The sequence below is a fragment of the Bufo gargarizans genome, chromosome 6, assembly GCF_014858855.1.
Source record: "Bufo gargarizans isolate SCDJY-AF-19 chromosome 6, ASM1485885v1, whole genome shotgun sequence".
NCBI lineage: Eukaryota > Metazoa > Chordata > Amphibia > Anura > Bufonidae > Bufo > Bufo gargarizans.
Genome location: NC_058085.1, coordinates 142712326 through 142732838, shown reverse-complemented (window position 1 = coordinate 142732838; position 20513 = coordinate 142712326). Strand labels below are relative to the sequence as shown.

Below are 20513 nucleotides of genomic sequence, written 5' to 3'. Positions count from 1 at the left end.
ATTGTTCTTTCATTGTTAACCATGGTGACCTGCAAAGAAACGCGTGCAGCCATCATTGTGTTGCATAAAAATGGCTTCACAGGCAAGGATATTGTGGCTACTAAGATTTCACCTCAATCAACAATTTATAGAATCATCAAGAACTTCAAGGAAAGAGGTTCAATTTTTTGTTAAGAAGGCTTCAGGGCGTCCAAGAAAGTCCAGTAAGCGCCAGGATCGTCTTCTAAAAAGGATTCAGCTGCGGGATCGGAGTGCCACCAGTGCAGAGCTTGCTCAGGAATGGCAGCAGGCAGGTGTGAGCGCATCTGCACGCACAGTGAGGCGAAGACTTTTGGAAGATGGCCTAGTGTCAAGAAGGGCAGCAAAGAAGCCACTTCTCTCCAAAAAAAACATCAGGGACAGATTCATCTTCTGCAGAAAATATGTTGAATGGAATGCTGAGGGCTGGGGCAAAGTCATATTCTCCGATGAAGCCTCTTTCCGATTGTTTGGGGCATCAGGAAAAAGGCTTGTCCGGAGAAGAAATGGTGAGCGCTACCATCAGTCCTGTGTCATGCCAACAGTAAAGCATCCTGAGACCATTCATGTGTGGGGTTGCTTCTCATCCAAGGAAGTGGGCTCACTCACAATTTTGCCCCCAAAAAACAGCCATGAATAAAGAATGGTACCAAAACACCCTCCAACAGCAACTTCTTCCAACAATCCAACAACAGTTTAGTGAAGAACAATGCATTTTTCAGCACGATGGAGCACCGTGCCATAAGGCAAAAGTGATAACTAAGTGGCTTGGGGACCAAAATGTTGACATTTTGGGTCCATGGCCTGGAAACTCCCCAGATCTTAATCCCATTGAGAACTTGTGGTCAATCCTCAAGAGGCGGGCGGACAAACAAAAACCCAATAATTCTGACAAACTCCAAGAAGTGATTATGAAAGAATGGGTTGCTATCAGTCAGGAATTGGCCCAGAAGTTGATTGAGAGCATGCCCAGTCGAATTGCAGAGGTCCTGAAAAAGAAGGGCCAACACTGCAAATACTGACTCTTTGCATAAATGTCATGTAATTGTCGATAAAACCCTTTGAAACGTATGAAGTGCATGTAATTATATTTCACTACATCACAGAAACAACTGAAACAAAGATCTAAAAGCAGTTTAGCAGCAAACTTTGTGAAAACTAATATTTGTGTCATTCTCAAAACTTTTGGCCACGACTGTAGACTAGAATTGATAAGCATTCCTGATAATGATTACAGATAGTGTACATCACTTTTTTGCTGGCACTCAATAAGGGTGGATTTGATCCATTTTGTGTGTGAGCCCATGGCAAGCCACAATGTGGTCAATCTTTTCCTTTTTTCTAGTGGAAATGTATTCAGTGCCCTAACACTACCACTAAATCAAGTCACGTCAATCTTACTAACATTGCATCCACAGTGCCCAATTAACATGATCCACCTATGGTTCTCCTGCTTTATATACTGGTTTGCTAATGTCTCACTAGAACATTCCTCTTGTCTTGTGTTATTTATGACCGGGAACATCTGCACTTCAAACCGAAGAGCTTCAAACATTTCATTCCTCTCTCTGGAGCCATTTTAAGAACAAACTCAATTTGTTCTCTTTCATTAACTGTATAATTGATATATGTTATGGTTTTTTTTTTCTTTAGGAAATGTCCGACTTTGATTTATTTGAGGATATTTAGATGATTTCATTCAATTATCTGCGGTAGGAGAGGCAGGTGGCCTTTCTAATCACTGGTAGTAGCTGTCTTGTATATTCCTGGCATTGAGGTGCTATCAGGAAGGTATTGTGTTGTGTAAACCAGTCAGGATTTGGTTCAGTCCCGGTCAAGATATTATTAGCATATAGTTTGTACTTTCTAATCCCATTTGGGTGATTTCTGTCTGACTAAAGGGTGAAGATACATTTGAGGTTTAATATCTAAATTATACTTACAGCAGGGCAGATGTCAGGCTGGAGGGCTCCATTTATAGAAAGGTGCAAGATTAATGGAGCTTAGGGTACTTTCACACTAGCGTCTTTGTTTTACGGTATTGAGTTCCGTCACAAGAGCTCAATACCGGAAAATAACTGATTAGTTTTATCCTAATGCATTCTGAATGGAGAGCAATCTGTTCAGTATGCATCAGGATGTCTTCAGTTCAGTCCCTCTTACGTTTGCGTCCGGATTGCTGGAATCCTCTTCCGCAAGTGTGAAAGTACCCTTAAAAAAAATTCAACTGTTTTTCATTTACAGCTTTCAGTTTCACTGCATCTACAGACAGTTCTTTCTCCTTTTTTGTGAATCTGTCATAGAGCTGCCCTGATGGCTCAATCTGTAGCCCTTATCTTTACGTTCCTAACATCTTGTAAACACTCACTTAAGCTAAATTTGCATCAAACTGAAACAAAACTTCCCTCAAATGAATATTTATGAGCCAGCAGGGGACTAGACATTAGGGCTACAATCTAACCTTCAAATAGCTGCTCTGACGGACTCACAGAGAAACAACAGTCTGAGATGAATAGAAGACAAACTGCTGGAAAGTTTTAACAAATTGAAGAAATTATTTTTAAAACTAAATAAGTAAATGGCAAAAATAAAAAATTGCCCCATAGCCGTGAAGTTCTGATTGCCTACCAGCAACAACACCAATTTTTCCTTTTTTTAATAGGCACTTAGGCAGTTTTGATAAATTAGGCACTTGTATCAGACACAGATGCATGACTTCTCACAGTGAATGGGTGTATTCACGCATTACATTTCTAAATGAGCCATGCACTTGTGTGAGTCGAACATTTTAAGGATATGTTTTCCTGCCTCTGATCTTTGAAAATAGTGGAAACTGAAACGAAGTATCTCAAAAAGATGTAGAATCTTTCATCATACCCATTTCAACAGATTGAAGTTTACCTTGATTGCACTATAATTCGTACAAATTAAAGAGATGCTTGTGTCTGGCTACTTCTTGACCGGGATTATTTAGTTGACATCTACTTAAGGAGGTTTTCCAGAAGTAGAAAAACATGGCTGCTTTCCTCCACAAACAATCCCATGTCTTCCACAGGCTGTGTACGATATTGCAGCTTTTCAGTCCCATTGAATGGGTTTTCTGGTCCATTATTTTGATGTCCTATCCTCAGGATAGCCATCAATCTCTGATTTGTGGGGGTCTGACATCACACACTCGTGTTGAACGGTTCGGCAGAAGCTCTGGTGCTTGAAATACAGCTTTGTCTATTGTATATAGTGGATGAAAATGGCTACTGCAGTGCTGCTCCTACTAAGGTGAACTTAAAGGGGTTGTCTCATCTCAGACAATGGGGGCATATCCACCGCTGGGACTCACACCGATATCTGGAATGGAGCCCCATAAAATGCTAGCTGTAGGACTCTGATCCGGCCACGACAAAGTGCTCTCCTCATAGAACTGAATGGGAGCGCACCACACATGACCGGCCATTGCTCCCATTCACTTCTATGGGCCCAACGGAAATAGGCTATTTTCGGCGGCCCCATAGAAAATGAATGGAGGGCGGCTACGCATGCGCAGTGCGTCCTCCACCACTTTCAGGGCTCCCTTCTCGATGTAGGTGCGAGTCCCAGGTATAGGACCCGCACCTATCAGACAACCCCTTTAAGCAGCGCTGTCGTAACCAGCTCCATCCACTACAATGAAGAGAAGTCCTGGCACTGTAATTACTGCAGCACAGCTCATACTGAGGATAGGCCATCAATTGCAATATACAACACAACTCATGTACAGAGGTTGCACTATTTCTGGAAGAAAGCAGCCATGTTTTCCAGTGAATGTATGACCCCTTTAATAAAAGTTGAAATCTATATTTGGAAAATAAAACTAACTATAATTGTATAGATTCCTGGGTCATTGATGCTCAGATTATGTCACAGTGGACACTGGATACTTAAAGAGGTTCTCCAGGATTTTCATATTCATGACCTATTCTCAGGATAGGACATCAATATGAGATCAGCTGTTTGAGGAGGCTTCCTTCCAAATTACCAAGCACAGTGCAGCCGTGCTTGGTATTGCAGCACAACTCCCTTCACTTGAATGGGACTGAGCTTGGCCTAGACCATGTGACCAATGAAAGTGCCGTCACATGGCCTCAGAAGAGACCTTAGTGCTCCAAGAGCGCTGTGGCCTCTTCATACAGCTGATCAGCAGGAGTGCTGGGAGTTGGACACTGGCCAATCTGATATTGATGACCTATCCTGTGGACAGGCCATCAATTTCACAATCCTGGAGAACCCCTTTTAACTTACCTGAGTTTCACTGAGGCATCTATGAGGTTATACGCTAGTTATGTGTGATACAGATGTTGCAAACTTCTGCGCAGATGGCATTTTGAGAAAAAAAGTGATTTTTAACTGGGTGGGGCTTAGTACAAGGGGTTGGTAATCTCAGCCCAACACATTTGACATTTACGCCACAAAACTGGAGTGAATTATAACTAGAATCTACACCATCCCATAGCTGGCACAGATTTCAGTTATATACAACACAAGATGCAACACATTTATTATGTGCCTCAATAAATTTGGCACATCTTACTGCAACAGACTGTTTACTAAGAATTGGCATATGAAAATGAAATGCACTATACTGTCTTTACCTCTTAGTAACCAGCAATACGTCTTTTTACGGAGGTCACTAGGGGTCTTAGGGTGGGCTGCTGCTGTTTTAGGCCCCTTTCACACGGGCGAGTTTTCCGTGCGGGTGCGATCCGTGCGGCGAACGTATGGCACCCGCACTAAATCCTGACCCATTCATTCTATGGGGCTGTGCACATGAGCGATGTTTTTAACGCATCACTTGTGCGTTCAGTTGAAATCGCAGCATGCTCTATATCGTCCGATTTTGACGTGACGCAGGCCCCATAGAAGTGAATGGGGTGTGTGAAAATCGGATGGCATCCGCAAGCAAGTACGGATGCCGTGCGATTTGCACGCACGGTTGCTAGGAGACGATCGGGATGGAGACCCGATCATTATTATTTTCCCTTATAACATGGTTATAAGGGAAAATAATAGCATTCTGAATACAGAATGCATAGTAAAACAGCGCTAGAGGGGTTAAAAAAATAAAATAAATAATTTAACTCACCTTAGTCCACTTGCTCGCGAAGCCCGGCATCTCTTTGTGTCTCCTCTGCTGATGAACAGGACCTGGGGTGAGCTGCTCCATTAAATAGAGGTTAAGGACCTTCGATGACGTCACTCCGGTCATCACATGGTCTTTTACCAAGGTGAATCACCATGGTAAAAGATCATGTGACGTACCATGTGACGACCGGAGTGACGTCATCGAAGGTCCTTAACCTGTATTTAATGGAGCAGCTCACCCCAGGTCCTGTTCATCAGCCGCGGAGACACAAGGAGATGCCGGGCTTCGCGAGCAAGTGGACTAAGGTGAGTTAAATATTTATTTTATTTTTTTAACCCCTCTAGCGCTGTTTTACTATGCATTCTGTATTCAGAATGCTATTATTTTCCCTTATAACCATGTTATAAGGGAAAATAATACAATCTTCAGAACATCAATCCCAAGCCCGAACTTCTATGCAGAAGTTCGGGTTTGGGTACCAAACATGCGCGATTTTTCTCACGCGAGTGCAACGCATGACAATGCTTTTCACTCGCGAGGGAAAATCGCGCATTTTCCCGCAACGCACCCGGCTCTTATCCGGGCAAAAAAACTGACGCCCGTGTGAAAGAGGCCTTACAGTGGTCTAGTCTAAGTGCTCCACAGGTCTCCTGTGTGCGGGGGCACAGCTGTAACATGTGAGCTGCACTCCTGCGCTAACGACCCAGGAGTGCCAATCCAGGCCGCTTTAACCTGTTACATGCTGCGATTATCAAAATTAGGGCTATTCACTTTAGAAAAAAGACGACTGAGGGGAGATCTAATAACTATGTATAAATATATCAGGGGTCAGTACAGAGATCTATCCCATCATCTATTTATCCCCAGGACTGTGATTGTGACAAGAGGACATCCTCTGCGCCTGGACGAAAGAAGGTTTGTACACAAACATAGAAGAGGATTCTTTACGGTAAGAGCAGTGAGACTATGGAACTCTCTGCCTGAGGAAGTGGTGATGGAGAGTTCACGAGCGGCCTGCAGTGGCGTAGGGATCGCCATAGCAACCATAGCAGTGGCTATGGGGCCCTATGCCACTGGGGGCCCGTCCGGGCTGCCTTCTGTTGACACACACTACACACAGGCAGTTTATTTTCAAGTTAGTTAAATATGATTCTTGTTTCAGTTCAGGGCCCCTTCACAGCAGCAGCAATCTAATCTTACTGTCTCCTGAAGTGTCTGGGATTTGAACCCACAACCTCCAATGTATCAGTGGCAAAGCAGTTACCCACACAGCCATAAAGGCTGCATTGAAACTGACTGAAAAAATATGAGACTTCTACTGTTATAGCTGGCTAAGTGTACATCTATACAGCTGCCCCAACACACCCAGCACTGCTATATCACTGCTATATGACAGCTGTCCCAGCACACTCAGCTCTGCTATATCTCTATATATGACAGCTGCCCCAGCAAACCCAGCTCTACTACATCTATACACATGACAGCTGCCCAAACACACCCAGCTCTACTACATCTATACACCATGACAGCTGTCCCAGCACACTCAGCTCTACTATATCTCTATATATGACAGCTGCCCCAGCAAACCCAGCTCTACTAAATCTATACACCTGACAGCTGCCCAAACACAGCCAGCTCTGCTACATCTATACACATGACAGCTGCCCCAGCACACTCAGCTCTGCTATATCTCTATATATCTATCTACTGTATAGCAATACTTAGAGATATATAGATGTAGTAGAGCTAGGTGGGCTGGGGCAGCTATCATATATAGAGATATAGCAGGCTGAGTGTGCTGGGACAGCTGTCATATATAGAGATATAGCAGGCTGAGTGTGCTGGGACAGCTGTCATATAGAGATATAGCAGTGCTGGGTGTGTTTGGGCAGCTGTCATGTGTATAGATGTAGCAGAGCTGGGTTTGCTGGAGCAGATGTCATATATAGAGATATAGCAGAGCTGAGTGTGCTGGGACAGCTGTCATATAGAGCTATAGCAGTGCTGGTTGTGTTTGGGCAGCTGTCATGTGTATAGATGTTGTAAAGCTGGGTTTGCTGGGGCAGCTGTCATATATAGAGATATAGCAGTGCTGGGTGTGTTTGGGCAGCTGTCATGTGCATAGATGTAGCAGAGCTGGGTTTGCTGGGGTAGCTGTCATATATAGAGATATAGCAGAGCTGAGTATGCTGGGACAGCTGTCATATAGTGATATAGCAGTGCTGGGTGTGTTAGGGCAGCTGTCATATGTATAGATGTACAGTTAGCCAGCTATAACAGTAGAAGTCTCATATTTTTTCAGTCAGCAGCAAGGCATCTTTTATGGTCTTGTGGTTAGGTGCTCTGCCTCTGATACAGAAGGTCATGGGATAAAGGTGAACATTAACACTTATTTAAATCAGCAGTATGACAGAAGTACTGAAGCACAATTGGTGTGTTGTGAGGTAGAGAATGTCTAACGTAGGAAAACCCTAGGTTTAGGCTACAGGTCTGTATCTAGCGGGTGATGAGGCTAGGAGAATTTTCTATAAGATCTCCAAGGGGACCAAATTTGGAGGAAAGTGGGTCTGGAGCGTGACTCCCAGTGAGAGATTTCCTCTAGTCTATATATCTGGTCTACTTTGTTAATCCAATGATCAATACAGGGCCTTTTTTTGTTCTATAAAGGAGAGAGAGCTAGGCAGATTTTTGTTGGAGACAAAGGTATAGGGGTGGGGACTCCACTTTTCGTGACTTGTGGGAGGTAGGACATTATAATACGGGAGTTAACACTTCTATCACATAGACTACTTTTTAGATATAAAACTATCCTAGCCTAAGAACAGATGGGAAAGGGATCCCTACTTCCCTACTGTCTTGTCATCCAATACTAAGTGGAGATAGGGCGTAACTAGATGTAATGAGAGTATGAGTACCTGTATCCCCACTCAGTATAGAAAGCAGAGTCATGTGGAGAATACCAAATAAATATAGTAGTGGTAGAAAGTCCCGTAGAATAAGTCCTGTAGCTCTCTATTCACAGGGAGGGAAGCTGGAAGCTGGTCACTTATCTGCCAGAGCTAGACGCTTAAGGGTGGAAGAAAAATTCCCTATTCTGGAACTTTGGAGCTTTGGGGTGCTGAGAGGCTCCCAGGGTGTCACTGAAGGCAGGTCCGGTAAGGTGGTCATATTCTGGACCATTTCCCAGTTTTCTATGGGTAATGGCGAAAGCTGAAGGAGGTCGTAAACTTTATCCAGGTCACTGAAGGAGGAAATGTGGACGCGATGACCATCATGGAGAAAGGAAAGTCCAAATGGAAATGTCCATCTATAAATGATCTTGTGGTGACGTAGCCAGTCTGTAAGTGGCTTCATTGCCTTTCGTTTTCTAAGTGTTGATTGAGCTAAATCCTGGAAGATAGTGATGGTGTTATCTTCCCACTCTACTGAGCTGGAGTTTCTGTAACTTGCAAATCACATCCCTGTGTGGTTCACTAGCTTGCGGCTTTGGGCGGAGTGCTCTGTGAGCCCTCTCTATTAGGACCTCATGTGCAGAGTCCGGACCCAGTAGTTTAAAGGGGTTCTGCACTTTCAATTAACTGATGATCTATCCTCTGGATAGATCATCAGCTTCTGATCGGCGGGGGTCCGACACCCGGGACCCCCGCCGATCAGCTGTTTCAGAAGGCAGCGGCGCTCCAGCAGCGCCGCGGCCTTCTCACTGTTTACCGCCGGGCCGCCCGCCCACTGTCGTCACGACTTGTATCAACTAGAGTGGGCGCGGCTAAGCTCTGTTCACTTGAATGGAGCTTAGCCGCGCCCACTCTAATTGATACAAGTCGTGACGTCAGTGGGCGGGCGGCCCGGCGGTAAACAGTGAGAAGGCCGCGGCGCTGCTGGAGCGCCGCTGCCTTCTGAAACAGCTGATCGGCGGGGGTCCCGGGTGTCGGACCCCCGCCGATCAGAAGCTGATGATCTATCCAGAGGATAGATCATCAGTTAATTGAAAGTGCAGAACCCCTTTAAGGCAGATTTGGATAACCGTTTCAGGAATATCTACTGCTGGAATTGTTTCAGGGATGCCTCTGAGGCGGAGGTTGTTCCGCCTACTCCTGTTCTCTTGATCCTCCATTGCGGTATATAAGGAGTTAATATGGTTCTGAGCTAGGGATAAGCTGGTGGACACCTCACTCTGATGTTGTAGGATTGCGGCCTGGGTTTCTTCTAAGGTTTCCACCCTCCAGCCTATGTGGCGTAAGTCCTCCTTTATTGAGGAGAGGTCTAGACTAAGGGGTCCCAGGGTGTCTGCCAGGGCTTCTTTAAGATAAGCTCTGGAAATGGGTAGGCAGTCTATTTCACTGGGATCTTCCCCTACCTTATCGCCGCCTGTAGCCGTTGCCTGCTTGTGGCTTAAGTGAGGTGTTCCGGGCTCCATCTTGGATTCCCTGCTCACTGCTGCTGCAGCCACCTTCTTAATAAATTTCTCCATTTCTCCGGATTGGCTCAGAGATCGGGTATGTCCCAACTGGTCAGCGGGTTTCTGGCCACCTATTTTTGACCATTTTGAAGTCCAGTGCGCTGAAGATAAGGAGCTATGAGGGATATGCTGGCAGGAGAGCTGCACCTCACACGACCATCCAACTCCGGTGCAGGCTCTTTTAGAGAAGAATTATGTTTTAATGTATGTAAATGAGCCTCTAAGAGCAACGGGGGTGTTGCCATTATACCTAAATGCTATTCTGTCTATGCAACTGCCGCGTCCTCTGCACTTTGATTGACAGGACCAGGTGTTATGACATTTTTACTGTCTTGTCCTGTCAATCAAAGTGGAGAGGACGCGGCAGTTGCATAGACAGAATAGCATTTAGGTATAATGGCAACACCCCCCCCCCCCCCCCCCCGTTGCTCCTAGAGGCTCATTTGCATACATAAAAAAATAATTCTTCTCAGCCATGCAGGTACATATGAACATACAAACACAGATGTCTTCAGCTGCCAAGTGCACATGTAACAGGTTGGCTAGTTTCATAGGTACAAATCTAATGACAGTTGCTTTTAAAAAGGTTTGCTACAGATTTCATCCTACACATTCCCTAGTAAACATCCACAGAATGAATTGCCATGATGGGGGTTTAAGATCTGGGGGTGTCCATTTCCATTTTTTTAAAATCTCATTGATTTTCTGGTGCTGTTATTTGCTACAGATTTTCATAAAAAAAATTGCAGAATTTCTGCTACATGTTGCAGTACTCTAAGGGCTCATGCACACGACAGTTTCTGTTTTTGCGGTCTGCAAATTGCGGATCCGCAAAACAAGGATACCGGCCATGTCTGTTCCGCATTTTGAGGAACAGAACATCCTGTCCTCTACAGAACTGTCCTATCCTTGTCTGTAAAATGGACAAGAATAGGAAATGTTCTGTTTTTTTGCAGGGCCACGGAACGGACATACGTACGTGGACAGCACACAGGCTTTACAGAAGTGACTTGATCCTAGGAAAAGGATTTTGTGAAGGAAAATAAAGGCCCTGCTGTAAATGCTGTATCTTTCTTCTGCCTTCGAAAGCTGAGCCTGCACTCTGTTTTATTTAACCAGCGTCCGCCTGGAGAAGTGTGCTCCGATAAGATGAGCGAAAACCTTTATCCCTTCCCCACTTCAGTGTAATCATCCTGCGCTGCTAGCAGAAGAGCCAGAGATGGTTTTCCATTTAATAAAACAATAAATAAGAACAGCGAATGTGACAACAGATAAGACTCATCCGGCTGTAGAACAAATGCTATTTTGTCTCTGTTGCATGTCACGCAGCTGTTACTACAAACCCCATCATCCTTATTCATTGCTCACACAGTATCAATGATGGAGGGATGCTATTTCCTTCTGTCTGTCACTACTATTGAATTCTATACACTTACTAACCTGTGTTAAATTTTTAGTAGATTTATGCCAATGCAGTACCCCAGACTTGGGGGTATCTACAATTGTTTGACTTAATAGGATGTAAGATTACTTCAGTCAGCTGCCCGACCTACCAACCCAAACTACCCTCTCTTCCAAAAACACTCAGACGTCAACTTCTTGGTATAAATGGCCGTAGCAGCCCGTTTATTAAACAAACAAATAACTTCTTCATCAACTTTCTTTTAATGATCACAAATCATAAACACATAAATAAAGTGCAATAAATTCAAACACATTGAGAAAGGATCCTAGAAGGCAACCCAAGCTGTTCAGTCCCCATCTCCGCTTGATTTCCACCTTACCCTTGGCCGCAGTCACCGACCCAAAGGTACCAAATCCTCCAAATTATATCTCCATCCACCCCTGTAGGCATTTTAGCCCAAACAGGAGCCCCAGCCATTAGCTTACCGAACCTCATGAGATGCACGCTCCAACCTGTCATGCACCTCTTAAACACTGTATTGCCTTCCAGGACCCTCTATTAACCGCCCCCACTACACAACCCTTGCCACCGCTGAAAACATAACGACCAAACCAAGGGCGGGAGGGTGGGTAACTCACCGCAATACCCCGGACACTGGTGCAGATCCCACCACCACCCCAGATAATATACAGCCCGCAAATTTCAAAACCCCACCCACTTACTTAACCCTGCAAACACCTAAACCTGAACAGTCAAGTTCCACTTCGCTATTGTCTGCGCCCCGCTCCGTTGCTCAACTTATATCCATTGTACTGTTATGTTTAGACAATGTACACTGGCAGTTGAGGTATAGTTGGCAATTGTTAACCACCCTGTTCCTCTCCTCTTGATAGCAGTGGGTTGATCCTACTTCCTGCCAGGAGGGGGAGTTCCAGAGAAGAGAAGGTGGAGGAAGGAAGCACATGCCAGAGCTCCTACTCCATGAGCCTGATACAATTCTCCTGTAATTCTCTTACTCTAGTTAGATTGCCTGAGAGTCAAGATACAGCTTTCCAAAAGCTAAACCAGATAAAGTCAGCAGAGTGACAAGTGAGATTCTGCTTCACATACCCTGCTGCCGGTGAGGAAAAACTGTTTAGACACCCATCACCTAGAATAACCATCAGGCCATACTAATTTTAATCCTGTATCTCACAGTGGGCACCTATATCCACAAGTGCCTACTAGTGCTGTTTAAGTGCCACACAACCAGTTACCATACTTCCTCATCTGGTGCCAGAAACTGCACTTTGTACTTAATACTGCTGGATGCACCACAAGTTATATTTTGCAGTAAGTAAGGAGAAGCTTTTATACCTTTACTTCTGACCTGATTCTTCAAACCACCTTTCCACTGCACTGATCATCAAGGAGGAATGGCCTGAGGGAGTACACTGTAATACAACACCTTATCAGCGCTGATCACCTCCATCCTCTACACCAGCTCCTCAGAGGCTGGCTGCACAAAAAGCAGGATTCATCTCAGTCTGTGTGTGTGTTTTCAGGAGGAGAAAGCCACAGCCAGAAGACAATAGGGTCAGGTATGGAAGTCCAATGGGTCTGATCTTTCTGTCCACCTAAATCATAATTTGGGGATAGTCAGAGGCTCCTGATGCACATTAGATGGCAGGCTGAAAACGACAGGTTCAGCTGATAATACTTCTTCTTTTCCTGACTGGTAGTCTAATAGCCTGTATAATATGCACTCTACCCTTGCAGTAACAGAAATGTCTGTCTCAGGCTTCTGTTTATACAATGCAACCAATCTGAGGAGGATGAGCTGCAGGAGGAGGGAGAAAGCAGCAGACTTTGAACCAATAATAAGACAGGAGGTATGTCTCAGACTACCAGTAGGCACTGTAGCTAAGATGTAGCCACAGATCCCAGCTCTTCCCCTAAGTGAGGTGAGCTTAAAAAAGCCAAAGAGCAAGCACTGAGCGAAACAAAATATGTCATACTATAAGCATTGACTTGAATGTCAATTGAGCTAAGGACCAGATAGTTGACCGTTGTAACTAATCTGTCTTATCTGACACCACAAATTAGCTGACAGCAGGGTGGATGAAGAAAAGAAAAGGTAAAACAGCTTCACAGCCTAGTTTATTAATCCACTTTTTCTACACATTTTATGACTTGAATCAATATTTGTATGAAATATGCCCCTCTAACAGCATGGATCCTATAAGGAGAGGCAGTCATTAATTGGATTTTTGTCCGCAGAGGCAGCAGTGGCATTCTTTCATCCAGAATATGATGCACTAAAATTTTAAATGTTGTATGGGTATGGAAAGAGGCGATATAGGAAAGATGGAGTCAAAGGCAAATGCTTAGTGATTACATGAGGGATTTAGAAGACCATCTCAAGTGGAATGTTAACTCTAAACAGTCGGATTGGAAATAGTGTGAAGGAATCTACTTCAGTTGTTAGTTCTGAAAGAGGGGACAGATTGACATGGTAAAAATTTCCAGGTTTAGTAATAAGGTAAAACATCAGTTAAAAGGAACCTCTCACATTGAATATGTTGTCTGAGCTGAAGGCAGCCTGTTATAGAAAAAGAGCTGAGGAGGTTGATATATAGTTTTATGGTAAAAGGTTCAGAGTAAATTGTATTTCATCCATTTAAATTCATGCTGATTCTGGGCTTTAAAGTCAAGGAGGCAGTCCTATCAGTGACTAACAGCTATCTCTGCATGTACAGTCATAGAGGGAAGCCTGTCAATCACTGATAGCTCCGCCTCCTGGACTTCAAAGCCCAAAATGAGCAGGAGTTTAAATGAATAAGATACAAGTTTTACTGAACCTTTCCCCATAACACTGTATACCAATCTGCTCAGCTCCTCCTGCTCTATACCATGCTGCCTGCAGATTATTTAGCATTTTCATGGTGACATGTTCCCTTTAAGTAAAAGGCGGTTTAGGATAAAAAAAACCCATATATTCCTTATAATTATCTTGGTGCTGGACATACATTATAGCAGTGTGTTCCTCAACTCTGCTTCTCAGGGCCCACCTGCCGGTCATGTTTTTAGGATTTCCTTATTATGGAGCAGGTGATATAATAGCGTCAATGTATCAGCACTTATGACAGGTATTCATTCCTTGGGATATACTGAAATCATGACCGACAGGTGAGCCCTGAGCACTGGTGTAGGGTTTTGTAATTTTGCTGCTATTGTTAACAAGTACAGGGTTAACATCTTGGTATGGATTTTAATCTCCCGTCTCTACTTCCACTTCCAGACATTTATTTAATTAAACCAGTCCCAAAATAGCACAAAAAGCAATTCATTAAGAATATGCAATCAGTCAATGGTACAGGCCCTGAATCATCGTCCTGAACTGAGCAGAGAATGATATTCAGGTATGTGACAACCCAGTGGCCTTCTGCTCCAGCAATATTTCATGCATTCAATGCCATTCAGCTCATCTCTCCTCCACGATGGCAGAGTCAGAGCTAAAATATTGTGCTTGACAAGGCTGCATTCATGATGACGAGAGAACTCCAGGAATCTGTCTTATATGTACATGCTATGGCTGATCTGTAAGCCTCTCGATCCTGTTCATAGGCTCTGTTTCACCAATTTTACTATTTTGCCACAGGGTTGATGTTTTGAACCAAGACCATATGACTAAGGTCCTCAGTGTTTACTTAGTTCATAAGACGGGCACAGCCAGGAGCTTGGCTGAGGCACCACCAGCCTCTAGCATATCACAAATTCAAAGCAAATTTATGGCCGCAGTCACTGGAATAGTTCACCCAGAAAATAGATCCCTCACTGTGTGAAGATGAAAGATGCCCCCGGTATAATTCTCTACTGTTTCCTGTGAAGGCAACAGCTAACACTTATTCTCTCATATTTGTCTCTGATAAATATAGAAATATTTTGTACAATCATAAATCTGTGACCCACAGTATAAAATGCTTCTTCATTTATCATTATCACTTCAATAAATATATATTGTCTACAATATAAAGATTCTTCACACACCAGTAAAGATACTTGGATTCCTGGTTAACAAATACTCTGTTGTATCAGAGAATTACAGTAAAGGCTAAAGTCTCCTTTGGGACATGTTTTATTGCATTGACTCTAAAATGGGATAAAAACATATTTGCAATGGTTTAAGAAAAGATGTTCCACTTGTCTCCTCCAGCCTCATATATACTGCAGACTGCTCAGTCCAGGTAGGGGTGAAAGAACTCACCCGATTGCTGAACCTGTAGCCTTCTCTCTGGAACACAAATCTAAGATGACATCTTAATTGTGAAATAAATTAAACTTAAAGGAGTTGACCACTCCTTTATCTGACTGGTGAAGGTCTGACACCATACACCCCTGCCGATCAGCTGTTATGCAGTAGCTCCAGAACTACACAGCTCAGTCCAATGTACGTTGGATGGAATTAGTTACTTTAGCGAAAACTGAATGGATGGAGCTGTGTAGTTCAGGCCTCAACTCCTGATCGGCGGGGTTGCAGGGTGTCAGACCCCCGACGAAACAAATAGTGATGGCCTGTCCCGAGGTCCTCCCTTGTAGAGTAGTAGACAACCCTTTTAAATCAAATTGAAAATTGGCTTTGTGTGTTTTTCGGAGACCTGAGAGAGGGGCAAAAGACCAACCTGTCTGAGAGCTTATCTGACAAATTTCACACTGAAGGGGACCGAGCAGCGCGCAGTGTATGAAAATGAATGCGGGTGGCAGAAGACAAAAGAGGGCAACATTTTTAAGAAGATACAGTTGCATGGATATACTTATCCCTAAAATATACTATATTTTTCACCCTATAAAACACACGTTTTCCCCCCAAAGTGAGGGGAACATGTCAGTGCATCATTTGTGGCGAATACTAATGAGCGCACAGCGTGGCAGGTAGTGTGTTTGATCTCAGGACCGGATCCGCAAGACACAGACACCGGCTTGATCCACCATGCATCGCAGTGAAGACCTATTGACTTCAAGGGGTCCGCAATCTGCATGTTGTGGCCAAAGATAGGACATGTCCTTCCAGGTCAGTGCAGTCACACTGCAAAAGATAAGGCATGTCCTATCTTTGGCCGCAACATGTGGATCGTGAACCCATTCAAGTCAGTGGGTCTTCACTGTGATGCAGGGTGCACACAGCAAGTATCTGTGTTTCCGCAGTTTGCAGTCCACAAAACGGACACAGACATGTGAAAACAACCTTGGGGGGGTTAATCAGTGAAAATTCCCACCTCCTTTGTTATGTAACATACTACTCCAATAGAAATTTTCTTGCCTACTGGATAAATAATTCAATGCAAAAACATACTGTATTTTTCACTTTATAAGATGCACTTTTTTCATCCAAAAGTGGGGGGAAAATAGCAGTGCATTACTAGTGAGTGCTTCCATTATGGAAGTGCTAATTAGTATGCAGGAGGCACAGGGAGCGTAGTGCTGCCTGTACTAACCGATTCCTAGTCTTTTCCACCCACTATGCTGCACAATCCTCTCTGCATACAGGGTCAGCTGATGCTGTGAGATGCCATGTCACAGTGCAGCGCAGGCCCAGAGAAGAACAGGGAGTGGTGAGTGAAGGAAGAGCAAGTGGATGTGCAAGGTGGCGGTGCCATCTGCAGAGGTAAGTTTTGCTATTGGGATCTGATCTAAAGGTCTGATCTGTGGGTCTGATCTGAGATCTGATATGGGGGTCTGATCTGAGGTCTGATATGGGGTTTTGATCTGAGGTCTGATATGGGGGGTCTGATGTCAGGTCTTATATGGGAGTCTGATCTGAGGTCTGATATGGGGGTCTGATATGAGGTCTGATATGGGGATATGATGTCTGATATGGGAGTCTGATATGGTGGTCTGATCTGAGATCTGATATAGGGGTTTGGTCTGAAGTCTGATCTGGGCATCTGATCTAAAGTATGATGAAGATTGCAGGTCTGATTTGAGATCTGATGATTTTTTTTTTTCTGTTTTTCCTCTAAAACCTAGGTGCGTCTTATAATCCAGTGCGTCTTATAAAGCAAAAAATACGGTAATTAGTAAGCCATATTAAGAAACTTATGCATCTAGTCGGCCGAACTGGATGGACAAATGTCTTTTTTCGGCCTTATGTACTATGTTACTATGTAGTATGTTACTATTATTATGTTATTATTATTTTTTTTTTTAAGTAGACATCCTTTATTAACTCCTACTGCTCACAAGCAGAGATTGCTTAGTTGATGACGCATTTTACTCTAACATCTTGGTATTTTCAAGAGTGCATCAGGGACACCTTGGGTAGTCTGCAAATTATGTAAGCCTTCCATGATAATGTCATCATTCTTTCCAGACATGAAGGGACATTACAAGGGGACAATAAACATTTAGGGTAATCCTTTCTGTTTTGCAGTCCGCAAAAAACGGAACCGTGTGTCCGCATTTTGCGGACAAATGACTTCTGTTTGTGTTCCGTATGTCTTCCGTTTTTTTTACGGTCAGAAAAAAACTGAAAGAAAAAAAAGAGAGAGAGAGAAAAAAATTAAATTGTTAAGGCCTTCAAAAATACGGAAACAGATCCGCAAAAAAAGGATGATTTTTATTTTTTATTTTTCCAGCTCCTCTCTCTCTCCTTCTTCCCAAGGGGTGGTGGGTGGGTATACAGGTGATAACCAATAATATTTATTATAGCAGTAATATGGATTGTGTTATATTATGTCATTGATGTGTTTGAAAGTTTATATACGTTTTAAAAAAGAAAGAAAAGAATAAAGTTAAAAAAAAAAAGATATACGGAAACCATTCCGTATGTCATCCGCAATTTGCGGATCCATTGACTTAAATGGGGCTGCGGACCGATCTGTGTGGACAATAGTAGTACAAGCTTCATATTTTTGCAGACTAGAAATGCGGAAACGCGGATGCAGACAACATACTGAACATTTTTCGCAAATTTTATTCACCCATAGGAATAAATGGATCCGCATCTATTCCGCAAAATGCAGAAGGGATGCGGATCGGACGCTGATAAAATGATACGGTCGTGTGAATGTACGTACCCTTACAGTTATTAAATTTATTATAATAGCACTAAATACGTGTATCTCAACAGCCATCATACAAGCTCCAGCTTTTCCTAATTTATTGTGATAATTATTTTTTACAGCCCGCATTTTTTGAGTATTTGCTTTTTGAATAAGAAAAAAATCTTTCAAAAATAAAAAAGTTACAAATATGTTTTTATCTCATAATGCAGCCAATGCAATAAAAATAAATCACCCCCCAAAGGTGTTTGTAGGCTCTAAAAATCCCAATAATAGTACTACAGGACTGCAGGCAACTCACATCCAGCCCCGCTGCCAAATGGCTGCTGTTAGCATGTACTGACAGACATAACAGATGCTTCTGTAAGCGGTCCACAGAGTGCAGGCTGCAGTAATTAGCTCCTTTACTCTGTGAAGACAAAAATTGTAACAACTGTGATTCCAATAATTACATATTAAGGAATTACTCATAATTCTCAAAATTAGAGAAGAGATGATATAAATTCCCTTAATAGTAATAGCAGTGACTGAAATAGCAATCCTGAAGCCTGCACATATTCTACCCCAGTGTCCCCATAATATTATAAACGTGTTATTATTGGGAGGCTGGAGAAGAATACACTACTCACAAAAGGTTAGGGATATTTGGCTTGAGGGTGACATTTCAGGATTAACCTAAAATGCACTCTAGCCTTTACAGATGAACTTAATATGACCATCTCAAAACTTTTGAATGCACATGTTCAACTGGTCAATGTTTCAGTACTTTTTGCACAACTTGTTGTTCGCTAACAAGGAGCTTAACGGCAAAATTGACAACAGGTCTTTGATCCATGAGTCGCCCAATAAATTTTCTCGTTCAATTAGAATTGGTAATTAAACAGTCCTCATCAACATGCTGTTCACATTTGGACCAAGACGACGTCTAACAATTGATCAACATTACTTTGCCATTGCGAGGCTTCAAGCAGGATGTTTTCAGATGGAAATGGCCTCTGACTTTAGAGTGTCACAGAGTCATTATCAGGTTGCAATAGAGATACAGAGAGACTGGAAGAGTCACAGAAAGGTATATAAGTGAACGTCCTTTGGCCACATCCCACACTGATGACCGCTTCATTGTGAACAATGCGGAACCCGATGATGAATGCTACACAACTCCAGGCACATTTAAGGGAGGTGAGAGGCACCCAAGTGTCACATCAGACCATTCGAAACCATTTACATCAGCATGGTCTGCGTGCTAGATGACTTGCAAGTTTACTTGACACATGGGTCATTGTCTCGCATGGGCCAGGGGGCATCTATGCTGGACGAGGGACCAGTGGGCCTTAGTGCTGTTCACTGATGAAATTCGATTTACGCTGAGCATAAATGATGGACGCCAACAATGTTGGAGATGTCAAGGAGAGCGCTATGCATCAGCCACTATTGTCACCAGACGAGTCTTTGGTGGTGGTGGTGTTACAGTGTGGGCAGGTGTTCCTAGTCAATGCAGAACTGCCTTACAGTAGTGACAAGCCCATACTACTTGAATAACATCATTAATCCAGTTATTGTGCCTCTGCATGAACAACACAGGCCTAATTTCATCTTCAAGGATGACAATGTGCCAGCTCATCGAGGTTGTATCATTGAACGGCTACTGGAAACTGGAGTACCTCAAATGGAGTGATCTACACTTTCTCCAGACCTCAGTCCCATTGAAAATCTATTGGATCAGCTAAGTCGCTGTGTAGCTCGTAACTCTGTACACCAGAACCTCAATGACCTGAGGGCCGCCCTTCAAGAAGAGTGGGATGCCATGCCTTAGCAGACAATAAGTCGACTTGTGGACAGCATGAGATGTCGTTGTCAAGCTGTAGTTGATGCTCAAGGCCACATGACAAGTTTTTGAGACATTGACATTTTTGTGGGGGAATACCCACCACTGTTGGCTTTTGCTTTACTAAATTGCTTGAGATGAGGAACTCACCATTGCATATTTGTACTTAAATGACCTACATAATATTACTGTAGTGTGAACTTTTTAAGTTTTCCATAAATTTCACCTGAAAGCCAAATATCCCTAACTCTTTGTGAGTAGTGTGTGTTAGTGAATAACATTTTACTGCCATTGATGAAGCCCTGTGCCTGTCATTTAAAGTAGAGAAGGCATGGCAGTTGCAGAGAGAGCTGAGCCTCTAGGTGTAAAAGCAACACCCCTTTTAATATAATAGGCTCATTAATATATCAAAACATCATTTTTCTCAGCAATGCGGGCACATATGAACATTCGTCATTTCCACGAGGTACGTCGGTCAATGACGGTATAGACTCTTAGCTTTGTTCGGTGGTGTATACCTCGTTTGACGCGGCAGTAGAGTGGGTCAGGCGTTTGGGGGTCGGGCGTTTGTTGGCAAAAACGGATGTTGAGGCAGTGTTTCGTTTGCTTCCTGTGCACCTGGAAAGTTTACATACTGAAGTGGGTAGTGTCCG

The 20513-nt window shown here is 43.4% G+C and overlaps 1 protein-coding gene across 2 annotated transcripts in view; it reads left to right on the top strand.

Annotated features, from left to right (window-relative positions):
• The window catches only part of ASIC2 (acid sensing ion channel subunit 2), a 1085418-nt gene that overhangs the window by 881426 nt on the left and 183479 nt on the right, over positions 1-20513 (top strand). The gene's annotated exons all lie outside the window — the stretch shown is intronic.